Genomic DNA, 20,836 nt, shown 5'->3' with positions numbered 1-20,836 from the left:
ACAATTATTGATTGGGTTCCCCCTACCACTCAGACTCAGGTGAGAGCCTTCCTATGCCTCACTGGGTACTACAGGAGGTTCATTAAGAACTATGGCTCCATTGCAGCCCCTCTTAATGACCTCACATCCAAAAAAATGCCTAAAAAGGTATTATGGACAGCAAACTGTCAGAAAGCTTTTGAGGAGCTGAAGCAGGCCATGTGCTCTGCACCTGTCCTGAAAAGCCCTTGTTACTCTAAAAAATTCTATGTCCAAACTGATGCATCTGAATTAGGAGTAGGGGCAGTCCTATCACAACTTAATTCTGAGGGCCAGGATCAACCTGTTGCTTTTATTAGTAGAAGGTTGACCCCTAGAGAAAAGCGTTGGTCTGCCATTGAGAGGGAGGCCTTTGCTGTGGTCTGGGCTCTGAAGAAGTTGAGGCCATACCTGTTTGGCACTCACTTCATTGTTCAGACAGACCACAAACCTCTACTTTGGCTAAAACAAATGAAAGGTGAAAATCCTAAATTGTTGAGGTGGTCCATATCCCTACAGGGAATGGACTATACAGTGGAACATAGACCTGGGAGTAGCCACTCCAATGCAGATGGACTCTCCAGATATTTCCACTTAGACAATGAAGACTCATCAGGTCATGGCTAGTCTTATTGTCCTTCATTTGGGGGGGGGTTGTGTAGGAAAGTACCATCTTGCCTGGCATGTTACCCCCATTTTTCACTGTATATATGTTGTTTTAGTTGTATGTGTCACTGGGACCCTGGTAACCCAGGGCCCCAGTGCTCATAAGTGTGCCTGAATGTGTTACCTGTGTAGTGACTAACTGTCTCACTGAGGCTCTGCTAATCAGAACCTCAGTGGTTATGCTCTCTCATTTCTTTCCAAATTGTCACTAACAGGCTAGTGACCATTTTTACCAATTTACATTGGCTTACTGGAACACCCTTATAATTCCCTAGTATATGGTACTGAGGTACCCAGGGTATTGGGGTTCCAGGAGATCCCTATGGGCTGCAGCATTTCTTTTGCCACCCATAGGGAGCTCTGACAATTCTTACACAGGCCTGCCACTGCAGCCTGAGTGAAATAACGTCCACGTAATTTCACAGCCATTTTACACTGCACTTAAGTAACTTATAAGTCACCTATATGTCTAACCTTTACCTGGTAAAGGTTAGGTGCAAAGTTACTTAGTGTAAGGGCACCCTGGCACTAGCCAAGGTGCCCCCACATTGTTCAGAGCCAATTCCCTGAACTTTGTGAGTGCGGGGACACCATTACACGCGTGCACTACATATAGGTCACTACCTATATGTAGCTTCACCATGGTAACTCCGAATATGGCCATGTAACATGTCTATGATCATGGAATTGCCCCCTCTATACCATCCTGGCATAGTTTGCACAATCCCATGATCCCAGTGGTCTGTAGCACAGACCCTGGTACTGCCAAACTGCCCTTCCTGGGGTTTCACTGCAGCTGCTGCTGCTGCCAACCCCTCAGACAGGCAGCTGCCCTCCTGGGGTCCAGCCAGGCCTGGCCCAGGATGGCAGAACAAAGAACTTCCTCTGAGAGAGGGTGTGACACCCTCTCCCTTTGGAAAATGGTGTGAAGGCAGGGGAGGAGTAGCCTCCCCCAGCCTCTGGAAATGCTTTGTTGGGCACAGATGTGCCCAATTCTTCATAAGCCAGTCTACACCGGTTCAGGGACCCCTTAGCCCCTGCTCTGGCGCGAAACTGGACAAAGGAAAGGGGAGTGACCACTCCCCTGACCTGCACCTCCCCTGGGAGGTGTCCAGAGCTCCTCCAGTGTGCTCCAGACCTCTGCCATCTTGGAAACAGAGGTGCTGCTGGCACACTGGACTGCTCTGAGTGGCCAGTGCCACCAGGTGACGTCAGAGACTCCTGCTGATAGGCTCCTTCAGGTGTTAGTAGCCTTTCCTCTCTCCTAGGTAGCCAAACCCTCTTTTCTGGCTATTTAGGGTCTCTGTCTCTGGGGAAACTTTAGATAACGAATGCATGAGCTCAGCCGAGTTCCTCTGCATCTCTCTCTTCACCTTCTGATAAGGAAACGACCGCTGACCGCGCTGGAAGCCTGCAACCCTGCAACATAGTAGCAAAGACGACTACTGCAACTCTGTAACGCTGATCCTGCCGCCTTCTCGACTGTTTTCCTGCTTGTGCATGCTGTGGGGGTAGCCTGCCTCCTCTCTGCACCAGAAGCTCTGAAGAAATCTCCCGTGGGTCGACGGAATCTTCCCCCTGCAACCGCAGGCACCAAAAAGCTGCATTACCGGTCCCTTGGGTCTCCTCTCAGCACGACGAGCGAGGTCCCTCGAATCCAGCGACACTGTCCAAGTGACCCCCACAGTCCAGTGACTCTTCAGCCCAAGTTTGGTGGAGGTAAGTCCTTGCCTCACCTCGCTGGGCTGCATTGCTGGGAACCGCGACATGGCAGCTACTCCGGCCCCTGTGCACTTCCGGCGGAAATCCTTCGTGCACAGCCAAGCCTGGGTCCACGGCACTCTAACCTGCATTGCACGACTTTCTAAGTTGGTCTCCGGCGACGTGGGACTCCTTTGTGCAACTTCGGCGAGCACCGTTTCACGCATCCTCGTAGTGCCTGTTTCTGGCACTTCTCTGGGTGCTACCTGCTTCAGTGAGGGCTCTTTGTCTTGCGCGACGCCCCCTCTCTCTTCAGGTCCAATTTGCGACCTCCTGGTCCCTCCTGGGCCCCAGCAGCGTCCAAAAACGCCAAACGCACGATTTGCACCTAGTAAGGCTTGTTGGCGTCCTTCCGGCGGGTCCACCAAAGGGGAAGTCTCTAGCCCTTTTCGTTCCTGCAGAAACCTCAGCTTCTTCTGTCCAGTCGAAGCTTCTTTGCACCCGCAGCTGGCATTTCCTGGGCATCTGCCCATCTCTGACTTGCTTGTGACTTTTGGACTTGGTCCCCTTGTTCCACAGGTACCCTAGATTGGAAATCCACAGTTGTTGCATTGCTGGTTTGTGTCTTTCCTGCATTATTCCTCTAACACGACTACTTTGTCCTTAGGGGAACTTTAGTGCACTTTGCACTCACTTTTCAGGGTCTTGGGGAGGGTTATTTTTCTAACTCTCACTATTTTCTAATAGTCCCAGCGACCCTCTACAAGGTCACATAGGTTTGGGGTCCATTCGTGGTTCGCATTCCACTTTTGGAGTATATGGTTTGTGTTGCCCCTATCCCTATGTTTCCCCATTGCATCCTATTGTAACTATACATTGTTTGCACTGTTTTCTAAGACTATACTGCATATTTTTGCTATGGTGTATATATATCTTGTGTATATTTCCTATCCTCTCACTGAGGGTACACTCTAAGATACTTTGGCATATTGTCATAAAAATAAAGTACCTTTATTTTTAGTATAACTGTGTATTGTGTTTTCTTATGATATTGTGCATATGACACTAAGTGGTACTGTAGTAGCTTCACACGTCTCCTAGTTCAGCCTAAGCTGCTCTGCTAAGCTACCATTATCTATCAGCCTAAGCTGCTAGACACCCTATACACTAATAAGGGATAACTGGGCTTGGTGCAAGGTGCAAGTACCCCTTGGTACTCACTACAAGGCAGTCCAGCCTCCTACAACTAATTTTATCAATTCTTATTGGCACACTGGTACACCCATATAGTCCCCTTGTATATGATACTTAGGTACCCAGGGTATTGGGGTTCCATGAGATCGCTATGGGCTGCAGCATTTCTTTTGCCACCCATAGGGAGCTCAGACAATTCTTACACAGACTGCCACTGCAGCCTGAGTGAAATAACATCCACGTTATTTCACAGCCATTTTTCACTGCACATAAGTAACTTATAAGTCACCTATATGTTTAACCCTCACTTGGTGAAGGTTGGGTGCCAAGTTACTTAGCGTGTTGGCACCCTGGCACTAGACAAGGTGCCCCCACATCATTCAGGTCAAATTCCCCGAGCTTTGTGAGTGCGGGGACACCATTACACATGTGTACTGCACATAGGTCACTACCTATGTGTAGCTTCACAATGGTAACTCCGAACATGGCCATGTAACATGTCTAAGATCCCGGGTACTGCCAAACTGCCTTTCCGGGGTTTCCACTGCAGCTGCTGCTGCTGCTAACCCCTCAGACAGCATTCTGCCCTCCTGGTGTCTGGGCAGCCCCAGCCCAGGAAGGCAGAACAAAGGATTTCCTCTGAGAGAGGGTGTTACAGCCTCTCCCTTTGGAAATAGGTGTGAAAGGCTGGTGAGGAGTAACCTCCCCCAGCCTTTGGAATGCTTTGATGGGCACAGATGGTGCCCATCTCTGCATAAGCCAGTCTACACCGGTTCAGGGATACCCCAGCCCTGCTCTGGCACGAAACTGGACAAAGGAAAGGGGAGTGACCTCTCCCCTGACCAGTACCTCCCAAGGGAGGTGCCCAGAGCTCCTCCAGTGTGTCCCAGAACTCTGCCATCTTGGATTCAGAGGTGTAGGGGGCACACTGGACTGCTCTGAGTGGCCAGTGCCAGTAGGTGACGTCAGAGACCCCCTGTGATAGGTTCTTACCTTTCTGTGTAGCCAAACCTCCTTTCTTGGTAGCCAAACCTCCTTTTCTGTCTATTTAGGGTCTCTCCTCTGTGGTATTCTTCAGATAACGAATGCAAGAGCTCACCAGAGTTCCTCTGTACTTCCCTCTATGACTTCTGCCAAGGATCGACCGCTGACTGCTGCAGGACGCCTGCAAAACTGCAACAAAGTAGCAAGAAGACTACCAGCAACATTGTAGCGCCTCATCCTGACGGCTTTCTCGACTGTTTCCTGGTGGTGCATGCTCTGAGGGCTGTCTGCCTTCACCCTGCACTGGAAGCCAAGAAGAAATCTCCTGTGGGTCGACGGAATCTTCCCCCTGCTAGAGCAGGCACCAAAAGACTGCCTCACCGGTCCTCTGGGTCCCCTCTCATCCTGACGAGGGTGGTCCCTGGAACACAGGAGCTTGATCCAAGTGACCCCCATAGTCCAGTGATCCTTCAGTCCAAGTTTGATGGAGGTAAGTCCTTGCCTCCCCACGCCAGACAGCAAACCTGTGTACTGCGTGATTTGCAGCTTCTCCGGCTTCTGTGCACTTCTCCAAGGATTCCTTTGTGCACAGCCTAGCCTGGGTACCCAGCACTCTGTCCTGCAGTGCTCAACCTCTGGGTTGGACTCCAACGTCGTGGGACCCTCCTTTTGTGACTCTGAGTTCACAGAACTTCCAAGTGCCTGCTCCGGTACTTCTGCGGGTGCTGCCTGCTTCTGCGAGGGCTCTCTGAGCTGCGGAGCGCCCCCTCTGTCTTCTCTCCAAGGGGCAACATCCTGGTCCTTCCTGGTCCCCAGCAGCATCCGAAAACCTCTACTGCAACCCTTGCAGCTAGCAAGGCTTGTTTGCGATATTTCTGCTTGGAAACACTTTTGCAACATCCAGCACGTCGTGGGTCATCTTCCAACCAAAGGAGAAGTTCCTAGTCCTTTTTGTTGCTGCAGAATCTTCAGCTTCTTCCACCCGGAGGCAGCCCTTTTGCACCTTCATCCGGGGTTTAGTGGGCTCCTGCCCCCCCCCTGGACACTTTCGTGACTCTTGGAATTGGTCCCCTTCCTTTACAGATCCTCAGGTCCAGGAATCCATCTTCAGTGTTTTGCTGGTGCTTGTGGTTCTTGCAGAATCCCCTATCACGACCATTGTGTCTTTCTGGGGTAGTAGGGTAACTTTACTTCTACTGTTCAGGGTCTTGGGTGGGGTATTTTGGACACCCTTACTGTTTTCTTACAGTCCCAGCGACCCTCTAAAACCTACCATAGGCCTGGGGTCCATTCGTGATTCGCATTCCACTTTTGGAGTATATGGTTTGTGTTGCCCCTGGGCCTTTTCCTACCTATTGCATTCTATTGTGATTCTACATTGTTTGCACTACTTTTCTTACTGTTACTTACCTGTTTTGGGTTTGTGTACATATAACTTCTGTATATTACTTACCTCCTGAGTGAGGGTATTCTCTGAGATACTTTTGGCATATTGTCACTAAAATAAAGTACTTTTATTTTTAGTAACTCTGAGTATTGTGTTTTCTTATAATATTGTGCTATATTATATAAGTGGTATAGTAGGAGCTTTGCATGTCTCCTAGTTCAGCCTAAGCTGCTTTGCCATAGCTACCTTCTATCAGCCTAAGCTGCTAGAAACACCTCTATTCTACTAATAAGGGACAACTGGACCTGGCACAAGGTGTAAGTACCACAAGGTATCCACTGAAAGCCAGGCCAGCGTCCTACAGGGCTGCGGACACTTCTTTGATAGTACTGTCACTATTGGCCCAAAGTCCAAAACGCTCCTTAAAGAAGCTTACGAGTCGTGTAGGGAGGAATTGAGACTCATGAGCTTCCTAGATATGTCTTCAGTAACCAGGTATATGCAAATAACTACAACATCAGGCTTGGAACCGCATTTAAAATGGATGATCACACTGCTGTATTGATTCTACCTTACAAGCCTTAGACTTAACACAGTGCATTTTTAGTGGTCTCCCTGATTGTAGCCTATTGGCATGCCTCGTTCTCTTGTTGTCCCTGTGATGGTGTCACTGCCTAATCGACTACGCACTTTATGCTCTTTTGCATCCTATACAAATCTGTGCGGAAGCGTTTTCTGTGCCCTGTCCTTCAAACGAGAAACTTCACCTCTTGTAAAGATAGTTTAATTTATCTGGAATCCCTCTCTTCCAGTGAAATGTGCACTATTGTTCTTAATTTTATTATTGCTGCTATAAAGTTGTGAACAAAAAAATCCAAATTTTGTTTATAACTGTTTTTTCAAATGTTTTTTTGTGATTATACGATTATTAATTATTTTTATTGATCTTGAAGTTTTTATTTACTGTGTTTTTTAATGTGCTTTTATAGTCAATATATTGACCTAATAAAGATTCTTTTGACTTGACTTGACCTGGGGAGGGCAAGTGATTTTGGACATTTAACGGTTTACTTGGTGTGGGATACATGACATGCCTCATGAGCCATGGGGGATACATGTGGACACACAGAAAACAGCCATGGAAGCTCTTTCTTGCACACAGTGACTCAGCCCTGCATTTTTCCTAGCGTTGCACTGCTCTGAATCTTACATTGAAAGAAACACACAATAGCTTAGCATGTCTTAACATGTGTGATGTGTGAAATTTCATTGAACATGTGCCATGATGTATACTATGAGAAACACCACTTCTACATATGCACCAAACACAGAGATGGCTATTTTCTAATACATTATTTAATGTTCTCAGGAATGTCATATACTTCAGATGTACTGACCATCCAGTAGGCAATTCCCATATCACTCTTTCTGGAAGCGCTCATTGATGATGGATTGTCAGAAGATGTAGGCTTCATGAGCACTCCCAGGGTACATGACAAGCAAATTGATTAACATCCCCAGATGGTCCACAATTGCCTGTAGATTGATACAGTATGTGTGCTTCCTATTGTGGTACAGGTATGATGTTGCAGCAGCCGGAATGTCATCAAATACAGCTGTTAAAATGCTCCATGTTGTGGTTGTTGAGCTTCAAGACCATACACCAATTATAACCCCTCAGAAACATCTGTAAAAAACAATGGTTCTCCTAGGAAAGGAGCCGCTTCCTAATTAGGAGCGGGATTAGGAATGTCCCATAATAACTACAACATACATTTTAAAATAAAATCCTATTTCAGATCACACTGTGTGCAGTGAGATAAAGTGGATTACTGAAAGTTATTTCCTGCAAAGAGGTTAAAATAGTTAACACATAAATTAATGTCCCACTTAACTCAACTGTATCCGCAGTATGTAAGGTCTTCATGCAAGTGGGATAAGTATTGTGAAGCTCCTATTTTCTTACATTTATTATACACAAAATTGCGATTGACAGAGAGAATGTAATATTAGGCTGAATCTAAATGAAAGGCATTATGAATAAAGCAATGCAGTTGAGTGGTTTCTAAAAAGGAAATACATTTAAAAATCGAATTACAGATTACATCCAGTGTGTTTTTCACGTACCCATCTGTATTCCTGTTGCAAGCTCGAGTGATTAGTCGTCTGTGTGCAGTAGACTAGGCTGTGCCTCGCTGCTCAGTAATCGTCCAGCAGTCTTTGTGGGGGAGGTGATGGATTTGCAAGTGACTGAAATAGAGAAGATTGCAATCCTTTTCTAACAAGAAGAAATGGATTACTGTAATCATCAGGGGGCTGCTCCAGTGGTACACAGATTGCAGGGTTTGCCATAAAAGCTGAAAATGATGGGTAAATTAACAGACTTATTGTGAATAATGATCGTTGTGCTGCCTATTGTACTGATGCACACAGCCTGTTGTGGACAGGATGGGAATCTAAAAACATAATAAGGATGCCAGAAAAAGGAAGTGTAAGCCATTTCTGAATTTGCTGCATTTTAAGTCAAGAGAATGCTTCAATTGAAAAGCCATTTAAAAAATGAAACATGCAAAATAAACAAAGGGAAATAAGAGCACTGACTTTGCACACTCTAATATTTCTCGGCAAATAAATAATTGGAACTGAATAATTTTAATGATTTTATAATATGTATCAATTTGCTCATTTATTTATTTTTTTTAAAGTGAAAACCTTTAGGACCAGAATGATGTGAGTGATGCAAAGCCCTGGCTCACAACTGAAAGCCTCATCTGAAGCAGAGTGATGCAAAGCCTTGCAAACTAACCCCGCACAGACCTCTCACCAAGGACAAAAGGTACAATTCCCTGCAGGCCTAATTTAGGGGCATATTTACAAGAAAGTGGCACATCGGTCCAGATGCTCCACTTTTCTTGCATAGGCCCTGCCACACAGAACGACACCATGGTTGCACCGTATTTACAATACAGCACACCATGGCTGTTATTAGGACAATAGTGACAACATTTTTTATGTTATTGTGGCACTTTGCTGCACTAGCGTCCATAATTTTGACTCTAGTGCAGCAAAGCACAGGGAGGTCCATTGATTAAAATGGGTGGATCATTTTAACGCCTGCTCTGAGCAGGTGTTAAAAATGACAGAAAAAATGGCGCAGTGAAATGCTGTACGTTTTTCAGGCATCCTGCATTGGAACGACCCCCTTGCACTCATTATGCCTGGCACAGGCATAATGTGGCGCAAGGGTTTACAAAGTGGCGCAATGCAAGCATTGTTCCACTTTGTAAAAACGGCGCTGGAAAAAGGCCTCCTTAACGCCGCCTTAGCCTGGCACTAGGGTCTTGTAAATATGCCCCTTAGTCCTGTGCTTGACCAGCACTACATTGCAATCCGCCTGAAATTGTGACTTTGATACCGCCTAGCACAATAAGAAGCCTTCTGTTGGCGCTTTGTGCCTTTGTGTTATTTTTAACTATATCTTTGCATATTTTAGGTTCTACTGATGTGTTTATTTGAGTGTCATTTTATTTATTTAAGTGTTCCCTGCGTTTCTAAATTTGTTTGAGATTTTTCCTGTGTTGTATTGTTACTTACTATTTGTCTGTTACATAATTACTTTACACTTTGACTATAAATTAAGTCTGACTGCTTTAGTGCCAACCTACCAAATGGTTAAGCACAGGCTAATTTAATGACTTTTGTGGCTCACCTTGATGAGGATTGTGATGGGTGCCTGAGTGGGGTTTCCACCACCCCTCATCCAATTATTCAATTATTCAATTTCTTACAGTATGCAAGTGAATATGTGAGGGTCTGTAGCATGTGTGTTGGAGCTGTCAATGTTGGGTCTGGTTATGCCAATTTTTTAATAATCATTACTAACTATTGATTTCTATATGGAATGAATAACAGGCAGGCATGGAAGGCTTTGGTTCATTGTTTGACAGCTTTGAATTAAACCTAATTTACAGTGTTAGACCCATTTTTACCTGTATGTCAGTATGCTTTTGCCTGTCTCACTGGAATCCTGCTGGTCAGGACCCCAGTGCTCATAGTTTATGGTTTAAAGTGTGTGTGTGTGTGTATAGTGCTTAACTTTGTCACTGAGGCTCTGCTAATCAGAACCTCAGTGCTTATGCTCTCCCTGCTTTCAGATTTGTCACTATAGGCTAGTGACTTCATTTACCAATTTCAATTGGCACACTGGACCCCACTTATAAGTCCCTAGTATATGGTAACTAGGTACCCAGGGCATTGGTGTTCCAGGAGACCCTTATGGGCTGCAACATTTCTTTTTCCACCCATAGGGAGCTCAGACAAACCCTTACACAGTACTGCCATTGCAGCCTGCGTGAAATAGTGCACACGTTATTTCACAGCCATTTTCACTGCACTTAAGTAACTTATAAGTCACCTATATGTCAAATTCATCACTTGCTGAAGGTTACGTGCAAAGTTACTAATTGTGAGGGCACCCTTGCACTAGCTAAGGTGCACCCACATAGTTCAGGGCGATTTCCCCGGACTTTGTGAGTGCGGGGACACCATTACATGTGTGCACTATGTTTAGGTCAATACCTATCTGTAGCTTTACAACGGTGACTCTGAATATGGCCATGTAACATGCCTAAGATCATGGAATAGTCCCCCCATTCCAAACCTGGTATTGGGGAACCAATTCCATGCATCCTGGGGGCTCCACCATGGACCTCCAGTACTGCCAAACCACCTCTCTGAGGATTGCACTGCAGCTACAGCTGCTGCAACCTCACAGACAGGGATATGCCCTCCTGGAGTCTGGGCAGCCCAGTCCCAGGAAGGCAGAACAAAGCATTTCCTCTGAGAGGTGGGTGTTACACCCACTCCCTTTCGAAATAGGTGTTACAGGCTGGGGAGGGGTAGCCTACCCAGCCTCTGGAAATGCTTTGAAGGGCACAGATGGTGCCCTCCTTGCAACGCCAGTCTACACCAGTTCAGGGACCCCTTCTCCCCTGCTCTGGTGCGAAACTGGAGAAAGGAAAAGGGAGTGACCACTCCCCTGTCCATCACCACCGCAGGGGTGGTGCCCAAAACTTTTCCAGTGTGTCCCAGACTTCAGCCATCTTGTTTTGCAAAGTGTGGGGGCACTCAGGAGGACTCTGAGTGGCCAGTGCCTGCAGGTGACGTTAGAGACCCCTCCTGTTAGGTCCTTATCTGATATGGTAGCCAATCTCCCTCTGAGGGATATTTAGGGTCCCTCCTGTGGGTTCTCTTCAGATTCTCCTTGAAAATTTCCTTCAGAAATCCTCTGCAACAACTTCAGACTCTTCTGACCTCCGATCAACCGCAGCCTGCTCCAAGAAATGCTGTAACTGCAACAAAGTGTCTACAAGAGACACTTTTCTTCAGCAACATCAGCTCTAAGTCAGCAAATGCAACAGTTTCCATGCTGTGCACACTCTGGGTACTCCCTGCTTTCATCCTGCACCAGAAGGACCGAAAAAATCTCCTTGTGGAGTGACAGAGTCACTCCCCTGCTCCAAGCAGGCACCTTTCAAGACGACTAAAGTACATTTACAAGAGGGTGGAAATGCCAAAGCGCTCGCACATCAACAGCAGTTATTGAGTAATGTCCATAAAGAGCAGTCTTTTAGCACATCAAACAATGTTAACGTAATGGGTGCCACATCGGCCAGGCACCTGCCACCCAAGGTGTCCAAGAAACCACTGACTAGAGGATAGTCAGTAGTTACATAGAATAAATGAACAAAAGGCCAAGGCACACCGAGGAGAGTTACGCGTGGTTGATCCAAGTGGTCAATTGACCGATGAGACGAAAAGGTCAGTGTGTACATCAAAGCCACATGTGTGACAATGCATCCAAGAAGCAACCAGCAGCCAACACGTGTTTTGTCTCCTAGACTTTGTCAAGGCTGTGGAGTAAATAGATAATATATACATATGGGTATAATGAAGCAATGACTGTTGGAAATAAACATAAAAGATCTCGTCAAACTAGAGAATTGAATATGTACCCATGTATACCTATACGCCCGACATAACCCAGATACTATGATTGCATATAGTGGAGAAAAAGAAATCGCAGGATGCGCAACATGTGTGAAAATTAAAGTATAGAGACATGTATGGTGTTAGAGGTCCAAGGAAAAGGTGCAACCATGCTAAACGAGAAGAGGAAGCCAAGTATCATCCTAAAATTGTGATATAAAAATCAAAGAAAAAGGACAAGTGCCGCAATCAGCTCGTGTATCTAAGAAACACCAGTGAACAAGTGCATATTTGTGGATACCTAAAATGCTGAAAAGTGTGAAAAACACATATAATCTAAGGCAAATTATATACCTTGAAGTATGTAACTTTATACAAATGTAGATGTTGGAAAATAAGTTCAAAAAGCGGCGTGTCTGATATGCAGCCACAATGATATCCAAAGTAATCCAAAAGTATGTATGCGTGGAAAAGGCCCTGATAAGCCTGCATGGAAAGACAAAAAAGAGAGAAGCACGGGAAATATGTCAATACTATAAGAATATAAAATCGAAATGGTGCCGCCACATAAAGAGGAAGCCGGCGTTTGCAAATGTGGAAAGAATTCTAAAAGTAGGCAAACAAGGAAAGAAAAAGAAAAATACCATCTATTCTGGTTCTTGTCTCATAACAAGATGAGAGATTAATAAATACCGCAGGATTGGTATGTAAAGTATTTAGAACATGAACTTGCTCGTGCTTGTGGCAAAAAATGCCCGGGAGCAGAGACGGGAGCAATATAATAGAGCAATATAAAGAGCGCGGGTTCCAAACGCGGCGGGTGCTGAACTCGTAAGTCAAAGCCACACGTTACCAAGTGTAGACCAGGTAAGAAAAAAAGGCGGCTGCTGTATTACCGAAGAAATGATTAGCGTGAAGCCAAACAAGGTGGAATCTTACCGATTTCAGAGAAAACTTGCCGTGCCACCAGCATCGGCGTAAAGTCAATGGAAACAACTAATTGGTGGGACGTTGTTAAAAGGGCGACCGGGCAAAAAATTGGAAAAAGGACTGACAACGCTGGACAAAACAACAGTAAACGAGGGTGCCATTTTGAAAATACAAGGGCACATATCACGAGACAAAGTATGTAGACTGAACAAAGATAGGAAAAAGGGTGGTGAAAAGAGAACCCCGAAAAAAAGTGTAATTATAAACAAGCAAAAAAAAAACGGAGCAAAACAACAAGTGTGAGAACATGCATGGAAATATGCTTATTAAATAGAAATAGAGGGAAATCAGACTGAAGCACGCAATAGAAGTATCTGAAAACGTTAAACAGTCTTAATCCATAACAAGCATGAAGTATATCCCAGGTCAGTAGAAAACAGCAGAGAGATTGGATTATGCTTCCATATGTCTCACATATATAGGCAGTTACACATTACAGAAAATTATGTAAGTCCTTTTCAATATTAATGCCCTCCTCCACAGCTCTCAGTTTAATTATCCAACTGCTTTCCAAACGTCTTAGCAGGAGGGTCCTGTTGCCCCATTGGGGTGACGGATTTAGCACATCGATCCCATGAGCAGTAATGCCTAGAACTTCTCGCTGACCGTGATTGGAATTGTAATGTACAGCAAAAGGGTAGTTTGTATTATTATTACGAATCGTTCTAATATGTTCCTGTAATCTCTCCTTGAATGGACGAATGGTACTTCCAACATATATTCGATGACAGAGACATATCAAACAATACAGAACAAATTTGGTGTTACAATTTATAAAGTTGTCAATTGTATAAATGACTGGCATGTTATATTGAAAATCCACTGTTTTGTCCTTAATGTAACAACAAATATTACAATTTCCACATTTGTAGGATCCCCGCTGTGGTGTGGGTAACCAGGTGTCTTTACAGTCTGGTGGTATAAAGCTGTGACAAAGGAACTTACGTAGTGCAGGTCCCCTACTGTAAGTAATGTTTGGTTTGGATGGGAGATTCTTACTAAAGTGTCCAAGTGTCTCCCACAGTCCAGTGGCCCTTCTGTCCAAATTTGGTGGAGGTAAGTCCTTGCCTCCCCACGCCAGACAGCAAACCTGTGTACTGCGTGATTTGCAGCTGCTCCGGCTTCTGTGCACTTTTCCAGGACTTCCTTTGTGCACAGCCTAGCCTGGGTCCCTAGCACTCCGTCCTGCATTGCCCAACTTGCTGAGTTGAAATCCGACGTCGTGGGACCCTCCTTTGTGACTCTGAGTCGACTGCTGTCCTCAGATTTTCTAAGTGCCTGCTCCGGTACTTCTGTGGGTGCTGCCTGCTTCTTCGGGGGCTCTCTGAGTTGCTGAGTGCCCCCTCTGTCTCCTCCTCCAAGGGGCGATATCCTGGTCCTTCCTGGTCCCCAGCAGCACCCAAAATCCTCAACTGCGACTCCTGCAGCTAGCAAGGCTTGTTTGTGGTATTTCTGCCTGGAAGCACTTCTGCAACTTCCAGCACGCCGTGGGACATCTTCCATCCAAACAAGTTCCTAGCCCTTTTTGTTGTTGCGGAATCTTTGGCTTCTTCCACCCAGAGGCAGCCCTTTTGCACCTTCATCTGGGGTTTGGTGGACTCCTTCCCCCCCTGGACACTTTTGTGACTCTTGGACTTGGTTCCCTTCCTTTACAGGTCCTTAGGTCCAGGAATCCGTCTTCAGTGTTTTGCTGGTGTTTGTGGTTCTTGCAGAATCCCCTATCATGACTATTCTGTCTTTCTGGGGTAGTAGGGTAACTTTACTCCTACTTTTCAGGGTCTTGGGGTGGGGTATTTTGAACACCCCTACTGTTTCCTTACAGTCCAAGCGACCCTCTACAACCTACCATAGGCCTGGGGTCCATTTGTGATTCGCATTCCACTTTTGGAGTATATGGTTTTTGTTGCCCCTAGGCCTATTCCTACCTATTGCATTCTATTGTGATTCTACATTGTTTGTACTACTTTTCTTACTGTTACTTACCTGTTTTGGGTTTGTGTACATATAATTTGTGTTTATTACTTACCTCCTAAGTAAGGGTATCCTCTGAGATACTTTTGGCATATTGTCACTAAAATAAAGTACCTTTATTTTTAGTAACTCTAAGTATTGTGTTTTCTTATGATATTGTGCTATATGATATAAGTGGTATAGTAGGAGCTTTGCATGTCTCCTAGTTCAGCCTAAGCTGCTTTGCCATAGCTACCTCTAACAGCCTAACCTTCTAGAAACAACTCTATTCTACTAATAAGGGATCACTTGACCTGGCACAGGGTAGAAGTACCACAAGGTACCCACTATAAGCCAAGCCAGCCTCCTACACTGAGACGCCCTGTGTCGACATGACAGGCTGGTCAAGCAAAATGGTGGCTGCTTTACCTTATGATGGAAGCAATCGCCTTGCAACCCAGTGGAAGATGAGAAAGGGACATCAGAACAGACACTTGAGAGACGAGCTCTCTCATGGCTCCCCAAATTATCTACTCCTTACACACAAGGGAATGCTGCAGTCCGGGCGCAGATGGGTGCTTGTGTGGCAGGTTGACTTTGATGGCAGTGGCCTGCAGGCAGGGATTGGAGCCTGGTGTTCCCGGCCTCCTGCACTGCTGTTGTGGCATGGGGTGGTGGTGAGAGGCTTTTGGCAAGAGAGGACAGTAGCTCTCAGCTATGGGTGCTGTGTGAAAAGGGCAGCCCCTTCTGGTATGTCTCTGTGCTGAGGCATTGTCGGGGAGGTCAGAGCGGAGAAACCCAGTAGGAGACCGGGTGTGGAGGAAACTATGACACCAGGACTATGCAGGAGGCTGAGAGAAGACTGTGCGGGCCAGGAGCCTGAGGTGGTGTCGGAGTGGTGGATTGCCACCTACCTACCCCACAGCCATGGTGATTCTTCGGACAGGTGCTGGGAGGCTTGATTGAGACTAGGCCCTGGGGGAAAGCACAAAAGCCTCAAGCGCAGTCTGACCAGAAGAGCTTCTGCTCATGTAATTGGGGCCCCCTCTGCTGTGGGAGACTTGCAAACTAGAGGAGACAGAGGCAGTGGTCGCTGAGCCTGTTAGGGGCCTCCAGAAACACCACGGCCAGATTGTGGAGAGTATTAAGAGTGACCCAACACACCTGGCACTTGATAAGGCCTGGCTGGGCCATGGGGCCTAATAATTGAAATATGACATAGTCCTTGGCCCACCAGCTGAGATATGAGTGAAGGCAACCCTGGGTCAATGGACTCCTCTCTTTCCTGGCTACTGTTTTTCCTTTTCTTACCTCCTATTCTATTCCAGTACATTTTTTGTTCTGTTTCTTGCATAGGTTTACGTGGTGATTGGAGTGTCTGTCGAGAGTGAGTAAGGAGTCTGAATACAGTTTGAGAGCGGTGAGTAGGGTGGTCAATTGGACAAGAGAATGTGACTAACCATTAGGTTTGTTTCTGTGGTCCAAGCATTGAGTGGATTTGAGTGACGTCTCTTAACTCACCACAAACTCACCATAAACCATTGATACATAAGATAGTGTCTTCAGGGTAAGTTGGGCTACAGACCTCTCAGGCATGGCCCTGTGACGTATTACTTTCTGCCTGTTATGTGAATGAATGGTTACCGGGAATGAGGTGGGGGGATAGGGCTGTTTATTCTGAGTTACAGTTGTTTGGGTATATTTTTAGTTTCACAAGAAATGAGGGTGGAGCCACTAATCTCATGCACAATGCAGCTCATTCGGCTGAGAGGGCTGAGAGGTAGACGTTTGCTCTGACCCTGACATGATGCACATTCTTGAGTTAAATCCAATGATGAGCTCAGTGCTTACATGGAATGTCAATGGACTAGGCAACAAAATAAAGAGATGTCTGGTTGCAGCCTACATTAAGCAACACAAAACAGATGTAGTACTCCTGCAGGTGACCCATCTGAGGGGTACTCTATGTTATTTCTTGTCACGAGGGGCAAATACTACACTGGCACATGTTTATTTTACTTTGAGGTCCCGGGCTGTGCCAGTTTTGTTCTTAAAATCACCCCCCTTCCAGGTCCAGCGATCATGGGTGGATCTCAATGGGACATATGTAGCTGTTCAGGGCTTAAGGGGTACAATGAATGGTATACTTGTAAGTTTGTATGGCCCGCCCCATCTTCAACAACCCACCCTGGACGAAGTGAAGGAACTATTTTTAGAAACTGGCTCGTCATTTGATATCCTTCGGGGGGACTTCAATGACGCTGTCTCCCCTGATATGGACAGTTCCGGCACCACTACTATCACCCATAAAGAGAAAGCACTGGCCCATTTTGCCACTACACTGGGCCTAACTGACCTATGGCATTGTCACCACTCAATGACCAGAGAATATTCTTACTACTCAGGGATGCATAGAGTACTTTTGAGATTAGATTAAATAGTCACCCCAGCAGATGAGGTGGAGGTGATCCAGCAGGCAGAATGTCTAGCTAGGGGGCTGTTTGATCATGCCCCACTCTGAATCACCATGGGAATGGAGGCCCCAGGGAGGTGGGATGGGGTGGAAGGTGAATGCTATGTATTTGAGGACCCGTAAAGAGGGAATATTCCAACATGATTGCGTAAAGCCACGTTGGTGGTGATACATAAAGTGGGGAAACCAGCCACGAGCTGCGGGTCTTATCAGCCCATCTCTTTACTCAACATCAAGACCAAGATACTAGCAACAATATTGGCCAAGAGACTCATTGGTGTTATTTCCCCACTTATTCATACAGATCAATCTGTCTTTATGCCTAGGCGCTGAACCAGGTGTTACCTTCGTAGGCTTCAGAACTGATTAGTGAAGGTCCAGACTAATCCTGACCCCTTTTGTTCATATCTCCAAAAAGGCATTTGATGCTGTCCACTGGTGTAGGAGGCTGGACTTACACCTTGCACCAGCCCCAGGTATCCCTTATTAGTGTATAGGGGTGTCTAGCAGCTTAGGCTGATAGAAAAGGTAGCTTAGCAGAGCAGCTTAGGCTGAACTAGGAGACGAGTGAAGCTCCTACAGTACCACTAGTGTCATATGCACAATATCATAAGAAAACACAATACACAGATATACTAAAAATAAAGGTACTTTATTTTTATGACAATATGCCAAAAGTATCTCAGTGAGTACCCTCAGTATGAGGATAGCAAATATACACAAGATATATGTACACAATACCAAAATATGCAGTAATAGCAATAGAAAACAGTGCAAACAATGTATAGTCACAATAGAATGCAATAGGGGCACATAGGGATAGGGGCAACACAAACCGTATACTCTAGAAGTGGAATGCGAACCACGAATGGACCCCAAACCTATGTGACCTTGTCGCTGGGACTGTAAGAAAACAGTGAGGGTTAGAAAAATAGCCCACCCCAAGACCCTGAAAAGTGGGTGCAAAGTGCACCTAAGTTCCCGAAAGAGCACAGAAGTCGTGATAGGGGAATTCTGCAGGAAAGACCAACACCAGCAATGCAACAACGATGGATTTCCAGACGAGGGTACCTGTGGAACAAGGGGACAAAGTCCAAAAGTCACGATCAAGTCGGGAGTGGGCAGATGCCCAGGAAATGCCAGCTGTGGATGCAAAGAAGCTGCCACTGGATGGTAGAAGCTGAGGATTCTGCACGAACAACAAGGGCTAGAAACTTCCCCTTTGGAGGATGGATGTCCCACGTCGTGAAGAGTCGTGCAGAAGTGTTTTCCCGCAGAAAGATCGCAAACAAGCCTTGCTAGCTGCAAATCTTGCGGTTAGGGTTTTTGGATGCTGCTGTGGTTCAGGAGGGACCAGGATGTCACCAATTGCGTCAGGGAACAGAGGGGGCGCCCAGCAAGACAAGGAGCCCTCTCTGAAGCAGGCAGCACCCGCAGAAGTGCCGGAACAGGCACTACGAAGTGGAGTGAAACAGTGCTCACCCGAAGTCACACAAGAGAGTCCCACGCCGCCTGGGGACAACTCAGGAGGTCGTGCAATGCAGGTTAGAGTGCTGTGGACCCAGGCTTGGCTGTGCACAAAGGAAATCTTCGTGGAGTGCACAGGAGCCGGAGTAGCTGCAAAACACGCGGTTCCCAGCAATGCAGTCTGGCGTGGGGAGGCAAGGACTTTCCTCCACCAAACTTGAATTGAAGAGTCACTGGACTGTGGGAGTCACTTGGACAGAGTTGCTGAGTTCAAGGGACCTCGCTCGTTGTGCTGAGAGGAGACCCAGAGGACCGGTGATGCAGTTCTTTGGTGCCTGCGGTTGCAGGGGGAAGATTCCGTCGACACACAGGAGATTTCTTCGGAGCTTCTGGTGCAGAGAGGAGGCAGACCACCCCCACAGCATGCACCACCAGGAAAACAGTCGAGAAGGCGGCAGGATCAGCGTTACAGTGTCGCAGTAGTCGTCTTTGCTACTTTGTTGCAGTTTTGCAGGTTTCCATCGCGGTCAGCAGTCGATTCCTTGGCAGAAGGTGAAGAGAGAGATGCAGAGGAACTCTGATGAGCTCTTGCATTCGTTATCTAAAGGATTCCCCAAAGCAGAGACCCTAAATAGCCAGAAAAGGAGGTTTGGCTACTTAGGAGAGAGGATAGGCTAGCAACACCTGAAGGAGCCTATCAGAAGGAGTCCCTGATGTCACCTGCTGGCCCTGGCCACTCAGAGCAGTCCAGTGTGCCAGCAGCACCTCTGTTTCCAAGATGGCAGAGGTCTGGAGCACACTGGAGGAGCTCTGGGCACCACCCAGGGGAGGTGCAGGTCACGGGAGTGGTCACTCCCCTTTCCTTTGGCCAGTTTCGCGCCAGAGCAGGGCTGGGGGATCCCTGAACCGGTGTAGGCTGGCTTATGCAGAGATGGGCACCATCTGTGCCCATCAAAGCATTTCCAGAGGCTGGGGGAGGCTACTCCTCCCCAGCCCTGACACCTTATTCCAAAGGAATTCCTTTGTTCCAAAGGAAGTCCTTTGTTCTGTCTTCCTGGGCCAAGCCTGGCTGGACCCCAGGAGGGCAGAAACCTGTCTGAGGGGTTGGCAGCACCAGCAGCTGCAGTGTAACCCCGGGAAAGGCAGTTTGGCAGTACCTGGGTCTGTGCTAGAGACCCGGGGAATAATGGGATTGTCTCCCCAATACCAGGATGGCATTGGTGGGGCAATTCCATGATCTTAGACATGTTACATGGCCATATTCGGAGTTACCATTGTGAAGCTACCTATATGTAGTGCACGCGTGTAATGGTGTCCCCGCACTCACAAAGTCCAGGGAATTGGCCCTGAACAATGTGGGGGCACCTTGGCTAGTGCCAGGGTGCCCACACACTAAGTAACTTAGCACCCAACCTTTACCAGGTAAAGGTTAGACATATAGGTGACTTATAAGTTACTTAAGTGCAGTGTAAAATGGCTGTGAAATAACGTGGACGTTATTTCACTCAGGCTGCAGTGGCAGGCCTGTGTAAGAATTGTCAGAGCTCCCTATGGGTGGCAAAAGAAATGCTGCAGCCCATAGGGATCTCCTGGAACCCCAATACCCTGGGTACCTCAGTACCATATACTAGGGAATTATAAGGGTGTTCCACTATGCCAATGTAAATTGGTAAAATTGGTCACTAGCCTGTTAGTGACAATTTGTACAGAGAGAGCATAACCACTGAGGTTCTGGTTAGCAGAGCCTCAGTGAGACAGTTAGGCATCACACAGGGAACACATACATATAGGCCACAAACTTATGAGCATTGGGGTCCTGACTAGCAGGGTCCCAGTGACACATAACAAACATACTGAAAACATAGGGTTTTCACTATGAGCACTGGGCCCTGGCTAGCAGGATCTCAGTGAGACAGTGAAAACACCTGACATACACTCACAAACAGGCCAAAAGTGGGGGTAACAAGGCTAGAAAGAGGCTACTTTCTCACACAACCCCCCCCAAATGAAGGACAATA

The sequence above is a fragment of the Pleurodeles waltl genome, chromosome 6 (genome assembly GCF_031143425.1).
Source record: "Pleurodeles waltl isolate 20211129_DDA chromosome 6, aPleWal1.hap1.20221129, whole genome shotgun sequence".
Taxonomy (NCBI): domain Eukaryota; kingdom Metazoa; phylum Chordata; class Amphibia; order Caudata; family Salamandridae; genus Pleurodeles; species Pleurodeles waltl.
The sequence above is the reverse complement of the archived record's forward strand: the minus strand, read 5'-3'. Positions refer to the sequence as shown.